The sequence below is a fragment of the Pipistrellus kuhlii genome, unplaced genomic scaffold (genome assembly GCF_014108245.1).
Source record: "Pipistrellus kuhlii isolate mPipKuh1 unplaced genomic scaffold, mPipKuh1.p scaffold_m20_p_3, whole genome shotgun sequence".
NCBI lineage: Eukaryota > Metazoa > Chordata > Mammalia > Chiroptera > Vespertilionidae > Pipistrellus > Pipistrellus kuhlii.
This window is the reverse complement of record NW_023425529.1, coordinates 143,446,860-143,468,005: the sequence shown is the minus strand read 5'-3', so window position 1 is coordinate 143,468,005 and position 21,146 is coordinate 143,446,860.

The following is a 21,146-nucleotide window of genomic DNA, read 5'->3' as shown; positions in this document are numbered from 1 at the left end:
CACGTGCCTAGCCTTAAGGTTTGATAGTAGTGACAATAAAATCTCAGCCTCCAACTAAACAAAGTCTGGGGTCTTGTTGCAGGTAAATAAAGTAGCTATTATCCTCTGGATAGCTGCTTTGGTTGAATGGTTTTGTGCTTCATTTATCATAATAATGATGATAAGACTAATAAAAAGTTGGTACTGCTAATGGTGGTGATAAGAAAAGACAAGACATTTCTCTTGAGTAAATCTAGATATAATCAAATTCTAGAGTGGCTCATTGTTGCCAGGTAAGCTGTCCACTTTAAGCACAATGAAAGATAAAAGGAAAACAAACCCTTAATATGGAATATATTTAGAGAAAATGACTTGAGAGTCTGAAAATCTCTAGTTCCTTATCTACTTTTTTTACATTGAACCATTATTTTAAATATGTGATTTTTATCATTTAAGTTTTTTCTTGTGAAGCTGACAGTAAATATTTACTGATCACCTTGTGTTTATGTGCAAATGCAAAGGACTTTGCATAGAAGCAAAGACATCAGACATCATGGAGCAAGTAAATATTATCATGGGGATATTCTAACAACATAAATAAAGTGCTGGTTGAGTGCAAAGAATCACATGTTCAAACAGGAGCTGATATTTGAAGACTGAGTAGATTCACTAGATAGGCAACCTAAGAATATTCCAGTGAAGGAAACAGAAACACCAAGGCAGGTGTGAAAAAGAATGGTGTATGAGTGAACTGCAAACTAAAGGTTACATACGTGGAAGGTTGGGGTACAGGTTGGAAATGGTAACTCTTGGATAGATTACATTAAGTTCTAGTGGATGATGTGGAAGTAAGTTTCTTTTTTTAAAATTTTTTCTTTATTGATTGAGGTATTACATTTGTGTCCTTATCACCCCAATGCCCCCCACCTCCCCACCCATGCCCTCACCCCCCTGTGTCTGTGTCCATTGGTTAGGCTTACATGCATGCATACCTCCACCCTCCCCTACCTTCCCTCTGAGGTTTGATGGTTTGATCAATGCTTTTCTGTCTCTGGGTGTGTTTTTGTTCATCTGTTTATGTTGTTCATTATATTATCACATCATCTCACTCATTTATGGAATATAATGAACAATATAAGTCTCTTTTATTAAAAAATATATTTGTATTAATTTCAGAGAGGAAGGGAGAGGGAGAAAGAGATAAAAACATCAGTGATGAGTGAAAATCATAGGTCAGCTCCTTCCTGCACGTTTCCTACTGGGGATTGAGCCTGCAATCCAGGCATGTGCCCTGACAGAAATCAAAGCAGGACCTCCTGGTTCATAGGTTGACCCTCAACCATCTGAGCAATACCAGCCTGGCTGGAAATAAGTCTTAATACCAGAATTTTATATCCTGTAGTCTACAGAACACCTGCATCAGAGACCCCTAAGGGACTTGTTAAATTTTCAGAATCTAAGTGTGCCAGAGCTTTACTGCATCACAATCCCTCTGGGTGTAGTAAAGAAATCTGCACTTTAGTAAAGCCCTTGATCTATACCCAATAAACTTGGAGATCAATTTTCTATTGATAAAATGTAAGGTTAAATGATATAATGGTGAGTGACAAGAACATGTAAAAAATTTGTTATTGTTTATCGAGAAAAGGAGTTGAGAAAGAGATGATTTATTGGTGAGTCTAATGTGTGTGTCGTTAGAGTATTTTTTATTTGGCCTATATATCACAGTTTTGTGTCTAAGATATCTTCAAACAAGAGATTACCCTCCCACATCTACGTGCTTTCTGTGTGCTAGAATATGTTGTATTTTAGGAATGCTGGGTTAAATTGTTTTATTTACTTATTTTTTTAAAATCTCAGTTTAACAGAACCTACAGTCAAGCCTATATTGTTAAGTCTTCCATTTGAAACCACATGTATTGTAAATTGTTTCTTTATGAAATAAGCATAAAGAGAATTGAATTGACTTTAGCACTCCTTCAAATTGCTTTAAAAAAAAAAAGTAACTCTAAACAGATACATATGTTTATACTAGAGGCCTGGTGCACAAAATTCATGTACTCGGAGGGTTCCCTCAGCCTGGCCAGCACCCTCTTGCAGTCCAGGAGCCTTTGGGGGTTGTCAGATTGCTGGCTTAGATCCACTTTGTGGGAAGTGGCCTACGTAGGCAGTCGGACATCCTTAGCACTGCCGTGGAGATGGGAGGAATTCCTCCCTCCACCGCTGCTCTCACCAGCCATAAGCCCAACTCTGGGCTTCTGGCTGAGAGTCGCTTCCCCTGTGGGAGTGCATTGAACACCAAGGAGCAGCTCCTGCATTGCATATCTGCGCCTTGGTGGTCAGTGTGAGTCATAGTGACCAGTTGTTCTGCTGTCCAGTCGATTTGCATATTAGCCTTTTATTATATAGGACTATTACTACATATATGAAAATTAAAATGATGGAACTATATCCTACTATTATTTGAGGGTTGATAGAGCTTTCTTTTTGTAAAGAAAATGTTGTAGCCAACAAAAATGAAAGCATAGAAAATAACTTTCAATGCAGATAATTCTAAAATACGTATTATCATCTTGCTTAAGAATTTTAATATCTCCCATTACTTGTGACAGTGACCTTCAATTCTTTTAAAATCATAAAACTTTTCATGAATAATTTTGAACACAAACCTAGTGATTGTCTATTTTTATTTCTGTAATGTTCCATCCTATATAGTTCTATTATAAATGGTACACATATTTCAAAAATAGAAATGAAGAAATAAAGACAATAAGATCAATGTTTTAAAACAATGCTGGTAGTATTAATTTCTTAAGTTTATGTTAAATATTAAATAGGCCTTACATATTAAAAATCAGGGCAATTGATGGAATACGGTAATCACTTAATAAAAGTTACACCACATTATCATTGCTGCTATCAGTGTTGAAGTTCTTACTGTCTCAAATGTCTCTTTGGTGTAGTTGCATGACCTGGGGAATTTTATTTTTCATTCTCAAAATTTCTCAATCCTGGGCTTCTGATTCTGTGACCAAGTAATGGCTATTATAAAATAATTTCATACATTAAATACTATATTTAATGTAGAGTATAGTTTTATCCTAATGGATATATTTAATGTAAGTCAATGGCACAGATGAATAAGTATCAGATTGCTTTGGATATTCTGTGCTTATTTTGTTATCAAATACTTTGTATTCGAATGCAGTTTTCCTTAGCTCAGTACTTCATTTCAAAATATAAAAGGAAGTTCTGATTCTGTCAGGTTCACTATACATGAATTTAGGTCTTAAAGCCACAAAGTAGTTTAAGCTGCACCTGTCATTTTTCTTGTATTTAATGAAAGAAAGTTATGTTGTGTATACTTCTTTCCCTAAGGTTGCATTTAATGTCACTGATATTTAAAAAGTTTGTATTTGTTTGTTTGTTTTTTTAAAAAAGGCAGAGATATTTTTTTTTCTTCTTTGACAGTTTAACTTGTCTTTACTAAATAATAAAATAATGGTGAGATAAATATAATTTTTACAATAAATCTTTACATGTATAGACATGTCTATAATACTGCATAAGTATACAGTATAATTACTCAATATAGTTTTGTATTTCATTTATAAATTCATGTGCGTGCATTCCGAGAGAGCAGGTTAACATCGTATTATTTATATTTTATAGCAATATATGTGTGTGTATATAAGCATATATTCAGATATTGAGTTTGCACACCCTTTACTTACTTTAAAAAATATCAATTAATACTTGAAAAATAAGTAAAACAATTTATTTTTCTGATGATTAGTGATAAGATGAGTATCCATTCGTATGCCGATTGACCATCTGTATGTCCTCTTTGGAGAAGTGTCTATTCAGTTCACTTACCCATTTCTTAATTTGGATTGTTTGTTGGCTTTTGATGTTTAGTTTTATAAGTGCCTTTAAATTTTGGATATTAAGCCCTTATATTCTCCCATTCAGTAGGTTATCTTTTCATTTGTTGATGGTTTTCTTTGCTGTGCAAAATCTTTTCAGTGTGATACAGTCCCACTTGTTTATTTATTTACTTATTTTTGTTTCCTTTGCCTAAGGTGATATATCGGGGGGGGGGGGGGAAATAGCTAGGAGAAACATCTCAGATTTTGTTGCCTATGTTTTCTTCTAGAATTTTTAAGGTTTCTCCATTTAAGTCTTTAATCCATTTTGAGTTTATTTTTGTGTGCAGAGTAAGAAAGTGGTCTAGTTATTTATTTTATAAATATTTAATTATCTTATAAAATTTATTAAGACTTACAAAATATTTATTTTATAAACTTTTTATAAATATTTATACTAATTATTATATAAATAAGTAGAAAAAAGTTTGAAGCAAAAATATAATTTATTTCTGGGTTATTTTTCAGAAACCTTTGATTGTAATAGTCAACCTTTAAGTGTTATGAATAATGCTACTATAAACATTATTGTACAGGTCCTTTAATGTAAATGCCTTTGCAACCATTTATAACCATAATTAGAGTTGTTAATATGTTGTTTAGAATAGTTTTGCTTAATTTTCAGGAATGAGATCAATATATACTTTGTGCTTTGTAAGGTAACTGTTTCATTTTATTCAAGATAATGTTGAGTTCATTAACAGTAGGTATTCTCTGGAAGAGCACAAGTTTCCAACCATCTCTCTTGTCTTTTTACTCCCTTATTTGTTTCATGTGTGAATCTGTATCTCTTGTTAGTTGTTGTTTTTTATTTTTAGTTTTATGGTCCTTGCATACCTAGTAATTGTTGAATTAATGCTATATATTATTTATGAGGAGATATGAATTATTAGTATTTTATTTTCTTCAAAGAGGATTTGATGTCTTTATGGCTAGCAGTTACAGAATGGCAAACCTCAATTTTGTCCAGTTTTGTCATGTTTCAAGGCTATTCTTCACTATGATGAACTCAGACCCAGTGGAGAAATGGTTGATTTGATGGCTGAGGCAGTGAGAATAAATTGTGCCAGAAAGAAATGCAGTGCTTAAAAATATGATTTTATTTTATTCGCAGATCAACTCTATAAAAGTGTTTTTCCCATTAATGGAAACTGAGGGTCCAGTGCCTCCCCTAATGACTGGTTTAATCCCTGGTCTGATTTAAAATTTAGCTTTTTTCCTCCATCCATTTACTCATCCATTTATTCAATAACATTTTTTGAATATTTTTAGCTTGTTAGGAATGATATTGTACTTTGAAAATGTAGAAGGTTAGGCTGCTCTAGAGATATTTAGAGACAATTTATTCATTTTGAGATTTCTTACAACATATTACCATGAGTAATTCTGGCTTTGGACAGGACACAAGGCATCCATCATATCAGGATAGTAAAAAACAGAGTTAGATATTATCTGGAACGTTATGGGGCTATTTTATCTTGAGTTTTTACTGGGTAGGTGGTATTCTATTAGAGAATGCATGCTGAATCAAAGAAGTCTGTTATGTTTGATGTGGGTATCAATAAACCACCACACTGGAAGGTCTCACCCCTCAAAGCCTGGCTGGGAGACAAGGGGCAGGGCCTTGTCCCTGGGACCCCTCAGGTGGATCTGACCTGTTGGACTGCCTGAGGCGGTCAGGAGGTATGCACTAGGTGCCCCAGTCGGCATCCACTAGTAGTGGACCTTGTGCGAGCCTTGCCCACTGGGGGGCTGGGTTCCTGTGTCCGCGTGTAAAGAATTGCTGGCTTTGGTTGCCTCTGGGTAGGATAAAAAAAAAAAAATCACCACAAAAGGTTATTGTAATAAAAATACTTAGAAACATCGGACTTAAGTTAGCTATTTTTGTTTTTTGTTTTTAGAGATATAACTTAGATGTGTCTTATGGGCTTATGTTACCTATTAGTAAGCATTTAGATGATTTTAAAATATGTTGTTCAGCCTCTAAAAGGTTTTATGATGAATTCTATAGGAGGTTAAAAAGTGTACTTATATTTAGCTAGAAATAAGAGGTAAACTGGCAACACTTTAGGAATTAGTATATATTCTGTCAACTGTAGAATTCATTAAGCATTAAAAAATATATATATATATTGCTGAAACCGGTTTGACTCAGTGGATTAGAGCGTCGGCCTGCGGACTAAAGGGTCCTGGGTTTGATTCCGGTCAAGGGCATGTACCTTAGTTGCGGGCACATCCCAGTAGGGGTGTGCAAAAGGCAGCTGATCAATGATTCTCTCTCATCAATGTTTCTGGCTCTCTATCCCTCTCACTTCCTCTCTGTAAAAAATCAATAAAATATATTAAAATATATATATAATATATATTATATATATAGTACTGTTGAAATCACATTCTATCTGAAATAATTATAGACTCCAACAAAAGCAATTCGAATAACATCCAATTATGAACATTAAAATATCAGTTTACTATAATCACCAAAATTGTATCTTTATTTTATACTCTTTAAAGTTAACAGTGCCAGTTCAACATTGTTGAGGAAGTATTTCTAATAAACATAAATATTTCAACAGTTTAACTTATCAGAGATAATTTGTTCATTCCATGCATGTTTTATACTTTCTGAGGCAAGTTACTAGCCTGTGACTTCTGCTTTCCTGATGTCATACTTGTCTACACTCTGACTCACCCATTTACATATATTATAGGATCCAAACCCCAGACCAAAGATGACTGCACCATAAATGGACATTGTTCTAAGTCAGAAATATCAGATTTTTTTTTTTGTCAGGATTTGGAATTGGAAAAAATAATTAATTTTAATTGTTTAGATTTACTTGAATTAAGGATTTAGAATTTTTTATAGTTGTTCATAACAGCTTTACTTATAATTGTTGAAAACTGGAAGCAATCCAAATGTCCATTAATTACTGAGGAGAAAAACATTCTATGGAATATCCATGGGATGGAATGCTGCTCAGCAAAAAAAAAAGTTGAAACATTATATATGCAGCAAGAAGTTAAACAAACAAACAAAACAGAGCATACTGTATTTTTTTGTTATAGGTGGTTTACTTATTCTTTTAAAATTATATTTCACTTTTATTGTTAACATTATTATAGATGTCCCCCATTCATTCCCTTCCCCCCCAGCACCACCACCAAGCCCTCACTGTCCTTCTATCTTGCTCTCATCACATTATTGTCTGTGTACATGAACTATGCATATATGTTCTTTGGCTAATAACCTTCACCTTCTGACTATCAAATGAGAGACTAGTAAAGGAAATGAAAGGAATGTTATCCTAAAATAACATTTAGGATAAAGAATCCTAAAATAATGAGTATATTCTTAGCATGGATAATAATGGATTAAAAGTACTCTAAATAATTTTTATTTTAATCAAATTATATTGTTTGAAGTTGGACATTGTACTCTATCACTTAATTTCAAAATCATCATTTAGGTAGTTTTGGTTACATTTCTCTGATAACTAGTGACCACAAGCATCCTTTCATATGCTGATTGGCCATATGTATGTTATCTTCAGAGAAATGTTAGTTCTTTTACCCATTTCTTAATTTGATTGTTTGGTTAGTGTTAAGTTTTATAATTTTCTTATATGTTTTAAATATTAAACACTTATCAGATATATTGGCAAATACATTCTTCCATTCAATAGATTGTCTTTTGATCTTGTTGACTATTTTCTTTCCTGTGTAAGAAATTCTAAGTTTGATGTAGTCAAATTTGTTTCTTTTTTTTGTTTCCTTGCCCAAAATGGTGCATAAGAAAAAAAATATGGCTATAAGAAATGGCTGAGATATTTTATTCTCCAATATTTTTTATTAAGTATTTTTAATGTTGACATCCCCTCCCCCGAACACACCTTTTTGCCCACCTCTACCCTCCCCGGCCTCTCCCTTCCTTAGCCTTTACCAAATTACTGTCCGTGTCCATGGGGTATGCATATATGTTCTTTAGCTATTTCCTTCACCTTTTTTTTTACCTAGCCCCCTCCAGACCATCTTTCCTTGGGCATTGGCCAATCTGTTCCATATATTCATACTGAGATTTTACTGCCTATGTTTTCTTCTAGGAGTTTTATGGTTTCTAGTCTAATGTTTAAGTCTTTCATCCATTTTGAGTCTATTCTTGTGTGTGGGGTAAGAGGGTGGTATACTTTCATTTCTTTTTTTTTGCACACATCTATCAAATTTTCACAACACCATTTATTGAATTGACTATCTTTATCCCGTTGTATATTTTTGCCTCCTTTGCCAAATATTAATTGACTATAAAGTTGTGGGTTTATTTTGTGGCTCTATTTTCTGTTCCATTGATCTATATGTCTGTTTTAATGTCAATACCATGCTGTTTTGATTACTATGGCCATATACTATAAGTAGTTTGATATTAAGTACATTGTTCTTTCAACTTATTCTTCTTTCTCACTATCACTATGGCTATTCAGGATCTTCTGTGGTTTCATATATATTTTTGAAATATTTTTCTAGTTATGTGAAATATGCTTTTGGTATCTTGATAAGAATTGTATTAAATCTATTGATTGCTTTCGGTAGTATGGACATTTTAATGATGTTAATGTTTCCTATATGACATCACCTTATACCTTACAAGTGTTGACGAGAATTTGGAGAAAAGGGAACATTTGTGTACTGTTGATGAGAATGCAGATTGATGCAGTCACTGAGGAAAAGAGTATGTAATTACCTCAAAAAATTAAATATGGAACTGTTTATGACCCAGCAGTTCCATTTATGGGAATATATAAAAATAAACACCCAAAACAAAAAATCGAAAGATTCTATGCACCACTCATTTCCTTGCAGCATTATTTACAATAGCCAAGCTTTGAAAGCAACCTTAATTCACATTAGTATAAGAGTGGGTAAAAAAACTGTGGTACATTTATACAATGGAGTACTACTCAGCCATGAAAAAGAAAATATTACCCACTGGGACAGCACATGTGAGCCTGGACAGCATTATGCTAAGTGAAATAAGCCAGTCAGGGAAAGACAAATAACATATGATTTTAGTTATAAGAGGAATATAATGAACAAAATACAGTAACAAACAGAATGGAGACAGACTCATGAATACAGAGGACAGACTGAGAGCTGTCAGAGAGGAGAGTGTTGGGGGCTGGGTGAGAAGGGTGAAGTTCTTAAAGGAAGGAAAAAAAGAAAGCCTCATGGACACAGACAACTGTGGTGATTACAAGAGGGGTTAGTAGGAGGGTGAAGGGGGGATAAATAGTGATAGAAGGAGACTAAATTTGGGGTGGTAAATACACAATACAATAGATATTTGAGTTGTTATAGAATTATATACCTAAAGCCTATAATTTTATTGACGAATGTCACCCAAGTAAATTCAATAATAGCATAAATAAAATAAAAATAATGCATAAATAAATAAACATATAAATCATTTTGATTACAGCAATTCTTTACAGATAAGGACATTTTCAAAATAAAATTATCCAGATAAATTATTAAAGCAGTGATACATGTATAGTGAAAATTTATGTTCAAATAAGTGAAATTATGAATTAAATTCCAGATGAAAAAAATTGGGGGCAGTAACATAAAAGATACATTTTCATTTCTTTGTAAAACCAATAAAATCTAACTATAAGAAAAGATGAATTACATAACTTCCAAGATATAAAAGTATAATAGAACATGTATTCAGAAGGGAACAATATATACTAATCCTCATGAGAAATATTATAATGATTAAATGAAGTATATGATTTTTATATATTTCCTTTAATATTTTGAATAAAGCTTCTGTTTATTATTTTTTAATAAAATCATTGCATGAATAATTTCTTCACACTTTGGTACTTTCTCAAACCCTCCATTTTAATTAGAGTTCTATAACCATTAATACTACATCCTAATTAAGAAATCCATTAAGTCCCTATAATAGTTGCTTTAGAAATAATGTTAAATTCACTAGAGTTTTAAATAATAAATTCATGTGATGGGATTTTAATGTGCAATTTAAGAAGTTATTAATATTTGAAAAAAGCAGTCATTGCTTCTATGTTCAATCAATACTAAATTTTTGTCATATACTTAGTTATCGATTTTACCATTTCTAATATCTCATAAATATCTTTAAGTGTTCTTCATGGAAATGGATATCTTACTTTAGTTAAATTTCTTTGCTTAGAAATTAAGTATTTTTATTCATTTATCTCGATAAAAAAAATGTGCCTGATATAAGTTAGTTCTACTTCATTTGACCTCCTATGATTTTTTCTTTGTCAATACTTCTTCATGCCTTGGGCCCCAAGTGCAAAATTTGCATAATGTATAGCTCATACTTATAAAGAAGATGATATTTAAAAGAAACAGGAAACCTGTGAATTACACACTATCTTGACAATTGAGAAAGCTAAACATAAGTCCTGAGACTACTGCAAACTGCCTGTGTTATATTATTTATTCCTGCCATAAGCTCTCCTTGGGAATCTGTTTTTTTCATCTGTAAAATAAAGAGCTGCCATAGACTGAACTACCTTTCATCAATTAAAATATTAAAATTTCAAATAAGCTACTTGAGTAAAATTTTAAATTGTTCTAAAGGCACAAATTCAGTTCAATCATGTTCTGAATTAAGTTTGTAAGCTATCACAAACACATATTTAACATTAAAATTTAAAAATATTTTAATTACATTGATTATATACTAATTTTGGAGTGCAAATAACAAGTTAGGCAGGGAAATTGAATATTGATATGTAAAAAATTCAATTGATTTTAAAAGTTCAGTTGGTTCATTTGTAATTTTATTACTTAAAAGACATTTGCCAGGAAAAAAGAAAAAGGGGGGGGGGGGCATTTGTAATACTTTCAACAATAAAGATAAATTTAAAAATACATAAAAACAAGAAACTATGCTGAAGGATTGGGGAAGAAGATATATAGATGTTGTCATAAGGCAGAGGACTCAGCAGATAATTTCTATTCAATAAATTTCTATGTAAGAAAGTCCTTACAACTAATGTAAGCAAGGAAAGGATCTAAATTTGATAATACCAGGGCCCAGAAACTAATGCCAAATGGTCAAAAAAAGAAAGTTGGAAGTCATTATGTATGTAATGGGGGAGTTTTTAAAGAGAGCATTGTTATTATTAATATTATTTTAATTTTGTATTTGATCTACCGAAAAGTTATATAGTAGAGGAAGTTCTATATACCCTTCACTCAGTTTCTCCTAATAACATCTTATTAATAAAAACCTCGGTGGTCCTCATACCGTCATGCTGTGATGTCCTCACACTGTCACAAGAAGGCTGTGTGCACAACAGTGGCAGAGTTCCTGTGGCCCCACACGTGTGACCTACCTCTTTGGGACAATCCATCAAGGATCCCTGGATGGGTGGGTGGGGCCTACCTCTTGTGGCAATCAATTGTGGTCTCCCACACTGTGAGAGGGCACAGGCCAGGCTGGAGGACCCTACCCCAAGTGCAAGGATCTCATGCACTGAGCCTCTAGTCTTATGTAATGATGCTACGTTTGAAAAAATAAACATAGCTGCCATGTTATTCAATGATAGCTTAAGATTCAATAATTTTTCCACTTCTGACTTTTTCTGTTCAAATTTCCAATTCAACTTCATGTCTCCTAAGTTTTCTTCAGTCTGATAACAGTTCTTAGTCTTCTCTTGATGTACATGACTGGTTAGGTATTACATGAAATGTTTCTTAGTTTAAGTTTGCTTGATATTTTATCATGATTGGACTGGGTTTATTGATTTAGCACGTGTCAAACACAAGGCCCGCGGGCCAAATCCGTCCCGCCAGGCCTTGCAATGTGGCCCGCACCGTGCTGTCATCACTGCACTCCACTGCGTTTCCATCACAATGACAGTTTATGACTGTTCAGTAAACCATTCGGCCCGAGATTTAGGCTGGATTTTAGATTTTGGCCCCTTCTCTGATTGAGTTCGACACCCCTAATGTTTCTTAGTTTAAGTTTGCTTGATATTTTATCATGATTGGACTGGGTTTATTGATTTAGGGGAAGTATACCAGAGAAATAACATGTTCTTTTTATTAGATCAAATGGAGAGAAATGCCATTTATCAGCATGACTTACTATTGGTGATGTTAACCCTGATTACATGGATAAGCTGGTGTTGGGTTTCTCCACCAGAATTTCTCCCATTTTAATACTATAGTTAGTATTATATACAGTTAATAGAAGCAAGTTACTAAGACCAGGCCATTGTAAAAGGCAATATAATTGGATTCCACATCTCTGGAGGAGGAATATCAATGAATGTTCAGTATATAAATACCACTACAGTATTAAATGAATATTTTGGGGTGATATATTTGGCTGTGTAAATATCCTGTTTTTCCTTAAAGCTTTGCCTACTGATATTAGCATTTACCAGTGGGTATTGCCTATAGCAATCACTACTGTATTGTTATAGCTCCATGTATATACAAAGATAGTTATAATTCTTTCTAATTCTATCTATTTATATTTGTATCAATATAAACATAATTTTACAGTGATAGCTCCATCCATAACCCAGTACCTTTACTAAGTAACCAAGTATCATAGGGTTTGTTTACTGTATCATAACTTCTCTCTCAGACAATGCAAAACTTGGTTCTCATTATCAACCATTTATTTATTTGTGTAATTCCAATATTCAGATAAAGCAATTTGAGAATTGCTAACCCCTATTCCAGTGAGAAATATCTTAAACAATTATAGTCTTTACTAAAGGCCCGGTGCATGAAATTTGTGCACTGGGGGGTGTCCCTCAGCCCAACCTGCATCCTCTCCAATCTGGGACCTCTGTGGGATTGGGCTTAAACAGGCAATCAGACTGTTTCAGAATCCAGGACTGCTGGCTCTCAACTGCTCACCTGCCAGCCTGATCACCTCCTAACCACTCCCCTGTAGCTTTATTGATGCCTAGCTGCTCCCCTGCCACCTGATCATCTCCAACTGCCCTTTCCTGACAGCCCGGTCTTCCCTAAATGCCCTCAATAAAAAATATTTTTTATAAAAAGAACCATTTAAGATTCCTCCATATCTGCCTGGCTGGTGTGACTCAGTGGTCGAGATCCCAGGCTGCTGCCACTGGCATGGACCACGTGGTGCACCCCTCTCAGGCTCTATCACCCAGCGATGGATCAGGTGAAGAGAGGTATAAATGACTATAGTTTTAAAGTTTTGGAGTGCTGAGAAAATGGTTTGATGTCAGTAAATTAAATTAGTAGCTAAAGGTTAACACTCAGTTAATGTAAATAAAGTCTGCACAGATCCTTTTGAAATAAAAATCATGAGAGAATTTTTCATGATAAACATATATCTCTGGATTAGTATAGAAATCACTTCTCATCATCATCATTTGTGAGGAAAGAGGTTCAAATTTTGAAAGAATAATAAGTTGTTCTAAATAAGAGAATCATGCCATAGTAAATGTATTGGAGAAAACAGGAAATATCGAAACTAAAGAGGATTTTTTTTTAAATTATCCTATGCTAGAAACAGGAGCATTCTAAATGTCACTTTTAAGAGGAATATTCCTCCTTTTAATTAAGTACAAAACAGAGATATGTTCCTAAAAAATAAGTTGAATTTGCCACTAATTCAATTAAAATACAGCACTTTTAATGGAAAAAACTAAAGGTAAGATGAGGATATACCTAGTATATTATTCTTATGATTATTTATATTCAAACTAGAAAATATATGTATTCTATATTTCATTAATTCCCTCATGAAATTAAAACATAATTGTTTGAAAGAGAATATAATATTAACCATATGAAAATCCAGAAATTAATAAACATAAGAAGTTTTCAAATAAATTATTAGTTTATAAATAAATGCCTCCAAGAATAATTCATCAGGGTAGAAAATTTCTATTTTTCCTTACTGCTTTATTCTAGTCATAAAGATTTTTTTAGAAAATAAAATAACACACGATATATTTAAACACAGCATTATGATTTTATATTTCAAATTCATGTTTAATGAACTAAATTATCTAGTAAAAATTTTCCCATATACTTTGAAAACAAAATGACTCATGAGTATTTGTAATAGAGCATTTATTCATCTTAAAATTTACATTAATTACTGTAATTTTTTACACATTAAAAAATGTGGTCTCTGTTTTGCCTTAACATACTACAAGAAAGAGAAATATGAAAAATAAGAATGCCTTGGGATAGTAAAAATGGAGAGAAATTCAAATTCTGCCCCAGATTCAAAATGTTTCTAATTTAATGTAAATTTTAAAAATTATCTATAATTTTTATATGCAACATACTTTAAACATTTGAAATATACATTCAAACTATGATATGTGGAGGATATTTTAAGTTTGCATTAACTAATTACGTTTTTTGTCCATAATGTCCCATGCTGTACTAATATTCTACACATTTATTGACTTATTAAATTTGTAGGAAAAAAACTTTTGGCATAGATATTATGTTTTTTAAATTGACATATTTATAAGTTAAGTTGATTAAATATTTATATCTGAAGATAAAGCAGACAATGAATAAATTATCAAGCCAGAACAGCAAAACAAAACAAATCAGATGGTGCATTTTCAACTAAGTCAGTACTGCCTCCAAGTGAAAACCAATTAGTGTATCTGGAAGGATTTAAAGCCATACAGAGAGTGCGGTGTTCTGCAGGCCAAGAATGGCCATTCCAGGCGGATGGTGTCCGTGTAATCCTTAGGGGAGCACAACACTGCCAACAAGTGAAGGGGCTTCATCAAAAACCTGAGTCTGCCATGCTATTCTCTTGGGATTGTAGACATATTAAAAATCACGAGGAGAGAAACACAGAAACAACTAGAGTTTTGAAAGCTGAGTTGGATTTTTAGCTTAATTAGGTGTTGAACGTTTCCCTCCTTCACTCCAACTTCTTAGTGGTGCTAACTTCTCTATTAGCACAGAAGCTGGTTTGCAATTCAAGCCAATTCAATATTTGGAGACTGAAACCTGTTCTGCAGCACAAGCTTGTTTTAAGTTTTGTGCAAGGATAACAAAAATGTGGTCTCTGTTTTGCCTTAACATATTACAAGAAAGAGAAATATGAAAAATAAGAATGCCTTGGGATAGTAAAAATGGAGAGAAATTCAAAATGCAATTGAAGGTTCAAAGAGAGCAGAGCTTAACTCACCTAAATATTTATAAGAAAGTTGGACAAGGCAGGTTACACATATGCTGAATCTTGAATCATGAGCAGACAGCTTGCAGGTGGCACAGTACAAATGGACATAGTAGTTAACATAAAAGATGTCTTTGTGGGGCAAATAAACAGACAAAAAAGAACACTCAACATTTGCAACAGCATGGATGGACCTAGAGAGCATTATACTAGGTAAAATAAGCCAGTCAGAGAAAGTATTACATGATCTCACTCATATGTGAAATCCAATGATCAACATAAACTGATGAACTAAAATAGACCCAGAGACACAGAAGCATCGAATAGCTTGTCAAATCTCAGAGAGAAGGCAGGGCAAGATGGACCAGGAGAACAGATCAACCAATGAACTCATATGTGTATATGCATAATCCATAAAGAGACAATGGGGTGGTGAAGGCTTAGGGGGAGAGGTGGGAGAGAACACGGGTTAAAAAGGGACATATGTAATACTTTGAACAATAAAGATTGTTTAAAAAAGGGAAAAAAAAAGAGGTAACCAGAGTTCAAATATTATGTGATAGTCAAAACTATCAAAGGAGTTTGGTTATTACTCAATCTCAATTTATTAAACAGTATTAAATAGTGGAATAATGAAATCAGGTTTATGTTTAACTATAGTATTTTAAAAAATCACTTTTACTAACTAATATTGGTTGACTGACTATAATATTGGTCATAAAAATATTGGAAACCTTTGTTACCTTTTTTTATTGCCTAAAGTTTTACATATGTCTTCCTTTTCCCCAATTGACCCCCTGCCCTAGCCATTCCCACCCCAGCAAGCCCCCACCACCCAGTGGCTGTGTCCACAGGTTATGCTAATATGCATGCATACAAGTCCTTTGATTGCTCTCTAAATCCCCCCCCCCCCCCCTGCCATTTATCTCTGGATCTATTCTTGTTCCTCAAATTACATTGATCATTATATCCCACAAATGAGTGAGATCATGTGATATTAATCTCTCTCAGACTGGCTTATTTCGATTAGCATGAAAGCCTTTGTTATTTATTTCCTATCTAACATCTACATAAGTCTCCTAGTTAAACAACTTTTAATAAAAAGTTTGATATTGTAAGAAACACACAATCATATTCAAACAGTGCTGGGTCATAATTGCCAACAGAATAGATTCATTGCACCCAAATAAGAAAGGATAAAATTATTTGTTTGCTTTTCATTTCTGGCTAATTTTGTTTTTCTGCCTCTAGAGTTCTGCCCCAGATTCAAAATGTTTCTAAATTGTTTCTTTCCTAATGGCTCATCTCCTTTTACATATGAAAGAGAGATATATTTTACAATATAACATATATTGTAAAGTACCAAGGAAATGCTTAACATCTCTTTATTTTTCTCTTACTTATTCAACATTGTGGAAACTAGATTTAGTGCTCCTCACTCTGGGTCATATAAATAAGCAGGACAGATGGATACCTGCCATAGAGGAATTATACTTTAGTGTAGGAAACAGAAAATAATACAACAAACGACTCAAATAAATACAGAGTGTTTAAATGCTATGAAGACACAGTTGTGATTCTGTGATGCGGAATAACAGGGAGAATGGCTTCCGGAAGGATGACATTTCCACTGAGACCTGCAGGATGCTCAGGGCCAGGAGTGCCAGGTGGCAGGGGGGAGAAAAAATGCAAAGGCTTTGAAATGCAAAGGCTTTGAAACAGGGAGAATGTGGCATGTGTGTTCTTGGAGTTGCCAAAAGCTATTGTATTCATAAGAGAATGAAGGTGTCAGGGAGTTTCTAAGAGATGAAATCAACCAAGTGGGCTAGCTCATGTCAGGACTGATAGGTTATGGGAAAAAGGCTTTCATTGCTTTCTAAGTAGAATGAGAACTCATTGACTTTACGCTGGGAATAGCATACTTCGGTTTTTTTAAAAAAAGGATTCTTCCACCTGCTAAATGGGGAGGCTGCAGAAAGAAAGCAGGGGAACCAGAGAGGAAGCCAGTGCACTCACCTAAACAATAAAGACACTGTGGCTATAGAAAAATGAGGATGCGTCACAGATGTAGTTTGGAGATGATAGGAACAAGATTTGAACATTAATGGAACATGAGTGTCTGTGAATTTGAGGATGAGTTCTAAGAGGTCTGGTTATACTGATTTCAAGGACAGAATCCTCTTTTCCCTAAATTATATAAGTAAACTTACTAGATCCACCATGTAGGTTTTTCTGGGAAGACAACAACAATAGCATAAAAAAAATTCATCCCCATGTTGTTGTTTTGCTACTAACTTGTATGTGTTTCTTTATATTTTTTGTATATTAACCCATTTTCAGAGATATGGGTTGGGGCAAAAGTAGGTTCAATGCAAATCTCCATAAAATAAATGTGAATGTTTGATGTATATTTGAAATAAACCATGCTGTACCTAGTAACCATTTTTGAAGACTATAGGATGTATTAGTTGGAAAATTAATTATGATACAATTAAATTTTTTAAAATAATGCTCTAGTGGCACTATTTGAATTCATACTCATATTTCATAAGCAAAAGACTTGTCCATTTGTTAATACTCTGGTTAAATGTACCCACATGATTGTTCTTGGTTTACTCCATTCTAATAACTAACCTTCTAGGGTTTTACATTTAATTTTAACTATTGATATGAAAAATAATATTTAGAATAGATTTTAATATTAAAATTCAATAAAATGTTTCTATAAATAAAATGTTAATATAGAAAGCTCTGATATTTAAATATTTGAATATAAAATATAAAAATAGAACAAGTAAAACCTAGAAATATTCAGCAATAGAAAGCACAAATATGTGAGACCAGTAACAATTGACAACTAATTGGGAATTTTTTTTTCTATGTATCCATTAGATGTTCTCACAGACAGTTTACAGGCTGAACAATTTCAAGCACTAAAAGAATTGATGGTCAAATTTTTAATATATAGTCACTAATGTTTCAGAAGGATCTCAGCTGATACAATCCAATATCTTAAATTACAATAAAACCATCATTGCTAAAAATCACTGCCACAATCACAAAACCTTTTTTGGTAGTGTAGGGTGTTTAATTTGTGCCTGTGGTCTTGTAAGTGCCTTCATATTTTCCTGCGCTCTATACCAAGAGGCTCAGAAATTTCTGGCTACATTCTCAATGCATTTGTCCTAAACCAGAGGTCAGCAAACTTATTAGTCAACAGAGCCAAATATCAACAGAACAACAATTGAAATTTCTTTTGAGAGCTAAATTTTTTAAACTTCTTCTAACACCACTTCTTCAAAATAGACTCACCCAGGCCGTGGTATTTTGTAGAAAAGCCGCAGTCAAGGGGCCAAAGAGCCACATGTGGCTTGCGAACAGCAGTTTGCCAACCACAGCCCTAGACAACTGTCTTGTATTAATAGGTTTGTACTTGCTTATGTTACTGTCTCTCATGCCTTCCATCCCTGATCTCTGTGCAGTTTTTAAATTCCAATTTTAAAATTTATATACATATCCACAAGTGTGTGTATATATGTGTATACATATGTATAGATATAAATATATGTATACACATATATACACACACTTGTGGATATAAATATATCTATACATATCTACATACATATATATGTAGATGCATGTATATATATGTAAATAAAGTACTCTAACTTATTTATGAAGGAAAATTTAACTTTATATATCCCAGACACACAAAAATTGTTTTGGGTTGTCATTACTTTTTAAATGTTTAAAGGGGTTCTAAGACCAAGCTTGAGAACAGATACTGTACTGCATATGTCCTGCTTGTAAGTCTTACAAAATTTATAAGTTGTGTTTTATTCCCTTCGTCAGTTTAGGTGTCAGGAATGATATATGTAGTAATTTGTAGAGTAGTAGACCAAACATTGATGAGCTGACAGGTGTTAGATATATGCTACCTTTTTAAAGATGCTGTATTGCATCTGATTAAATTCACATTTCTGCTTTAGCAGGTATCTGTCTATACAAACAGAAATGGGGGGGGGGAGATGTTTGTAATAAGAATGTTAAGTCTGTGTACCCTGAAGCTGTCGCTGAAGAGCCGGAGTAAGATTGGTTTTTAAAAAAAAATAGCTTACAAATATCTGAGCTTCTAATCAGCAGTGCCATAGTTACAAAGTTTAATGCTGGTACATGTAAATCAGAACATAATATATATTATTTTCCACTCTTCCAGTAAAAATCACTGACATGTTATTTACTGTAAGAATTATCTGTGAATAAATCAGGATGTGGAAGGTACTCAAGGCAATTTTAATTTACTATGGATCAGTGCTCTCCTGATGCCTTCAGCTGGTGCCCTCCGCACAGAACCCCATCTCCCTTTCTAGGTAATGGCATGACAGACAACTAATTCTTATAAGTAAACTAGAGGCCCGGTGCACAAAATTCCATGCACAGGTAGGGTTCCTAGGCCTGGCAAGAGATCAGGGCTGATCTGTAGGGCGACCGGTGAAGCAATTGAGGAACCCCCTCACTGGCACCCATCTTGGCCAACCTGGCACAGCCCACTCAACAGCCCCAACCCCAGATGCTACCGCCAGTCGCCTCCCTCTGCGGGCAATTAGTGGGTCAATCAGCCCCCCCACACACACACTGGCACCTGCCTTGGATGGCCTGGGGCCTGCAGGCTGGAGGAAGCCTCAGCATTGAGCATCTGCCCCCCAGTGGTCAGTGCATCATTTTCATAGTAGGCTGTTCAGCAATTTTTATATTAGGCTTTTATTATATAAGATGAAATGATTTTATCCCTCACTGCCCAAGTTTCAGAAACTTCTCTCTCTTACTGCACACTGCTTATTGTGCTAAGAACTCCCTCACATCTTGTGTTTGAAAATTGGAATTGGAATCTGCTCACTAATATCTCCCATTATAATACATTCAGGCTTGCAGTTTTTTAGTGTGATGTGAGCATTGATTACCAGATGGTCAGAGGGACCCCAGGGATGGAATTAGGATTATTAATTTGGTGTAAACAATAAATATATTTTTAAAACATGAATATGAAACACAAACTTTTTGAGTTTTTGTTTCATCAGTTAGATATAGATTCCTTGGTGAATGATTAAAATTCATATATTTCTCTTCTATTAGATGATGTTAACAGTATTTAATGGTTTTAAGTATTTAAACGTTTCTTGGATTTATTTAATGTTATGGATTTGTGAGTTTTCATGAAGTTTTGTCCTTAAATAGGTGGTAAGCATGGAAATAAAATATACCTTAATTTGTGCAGATAGATATAAATATATATGGTTAGTTAGTTAGTTAGTTAATTCAGTATTTAGAAAAACAATGGCCTACTTTCAACTTTAGATACATCTTCCTGGAGTTCTTAATAGCTTTATTATCATTATTTAACTTCCAGATTCAACTTCTAAGCCAGACCCCAGATTTTTTTTAAAAATTGCTCAAAAAGCCCTAACAGAACATAAGTATTTTATTTTTGTTACAGTTCAACAGAAATGATGTGTCCCCTTTATTAAATATATCTCCTATATATTGATAGCATTATTAATACATGCATATTATCCCCTTATGTTGTATTACAAAATTGTTTACCTATACCAACCATTTCATTTGGACACTTTCAATTTTAAATAATACATAAGAATTGTAAAAGATATCCATTTTAGGCATTTTCCCTAGAGTTAACTTACAGTTGCAGAATTACAGGTTGTAAATTATTTCTTCAGACTCAATCCATACAAGTGAAATTCTTTTGTAAAAAAAAACAAAAAAAACTTAAATTGTAAAACTGTCCTCAAAAAAAGTTATGTCAATTTATACCTGTGAAAGAGCAATATTAGAACCTTAGTATAGTAATATGATTTAAGGCATATTCAATAATTATTACTATTTTGTTGAATTTTTTACTTTTGGTTTATTGAGTATTTATCTCTGCAGACATCTTGAATTATATATTGTTACTTCTGATATTTTCCATCATATATATCCTCCTCATTTATATTTAATGTGTCATAAAAAAACAACCCAGA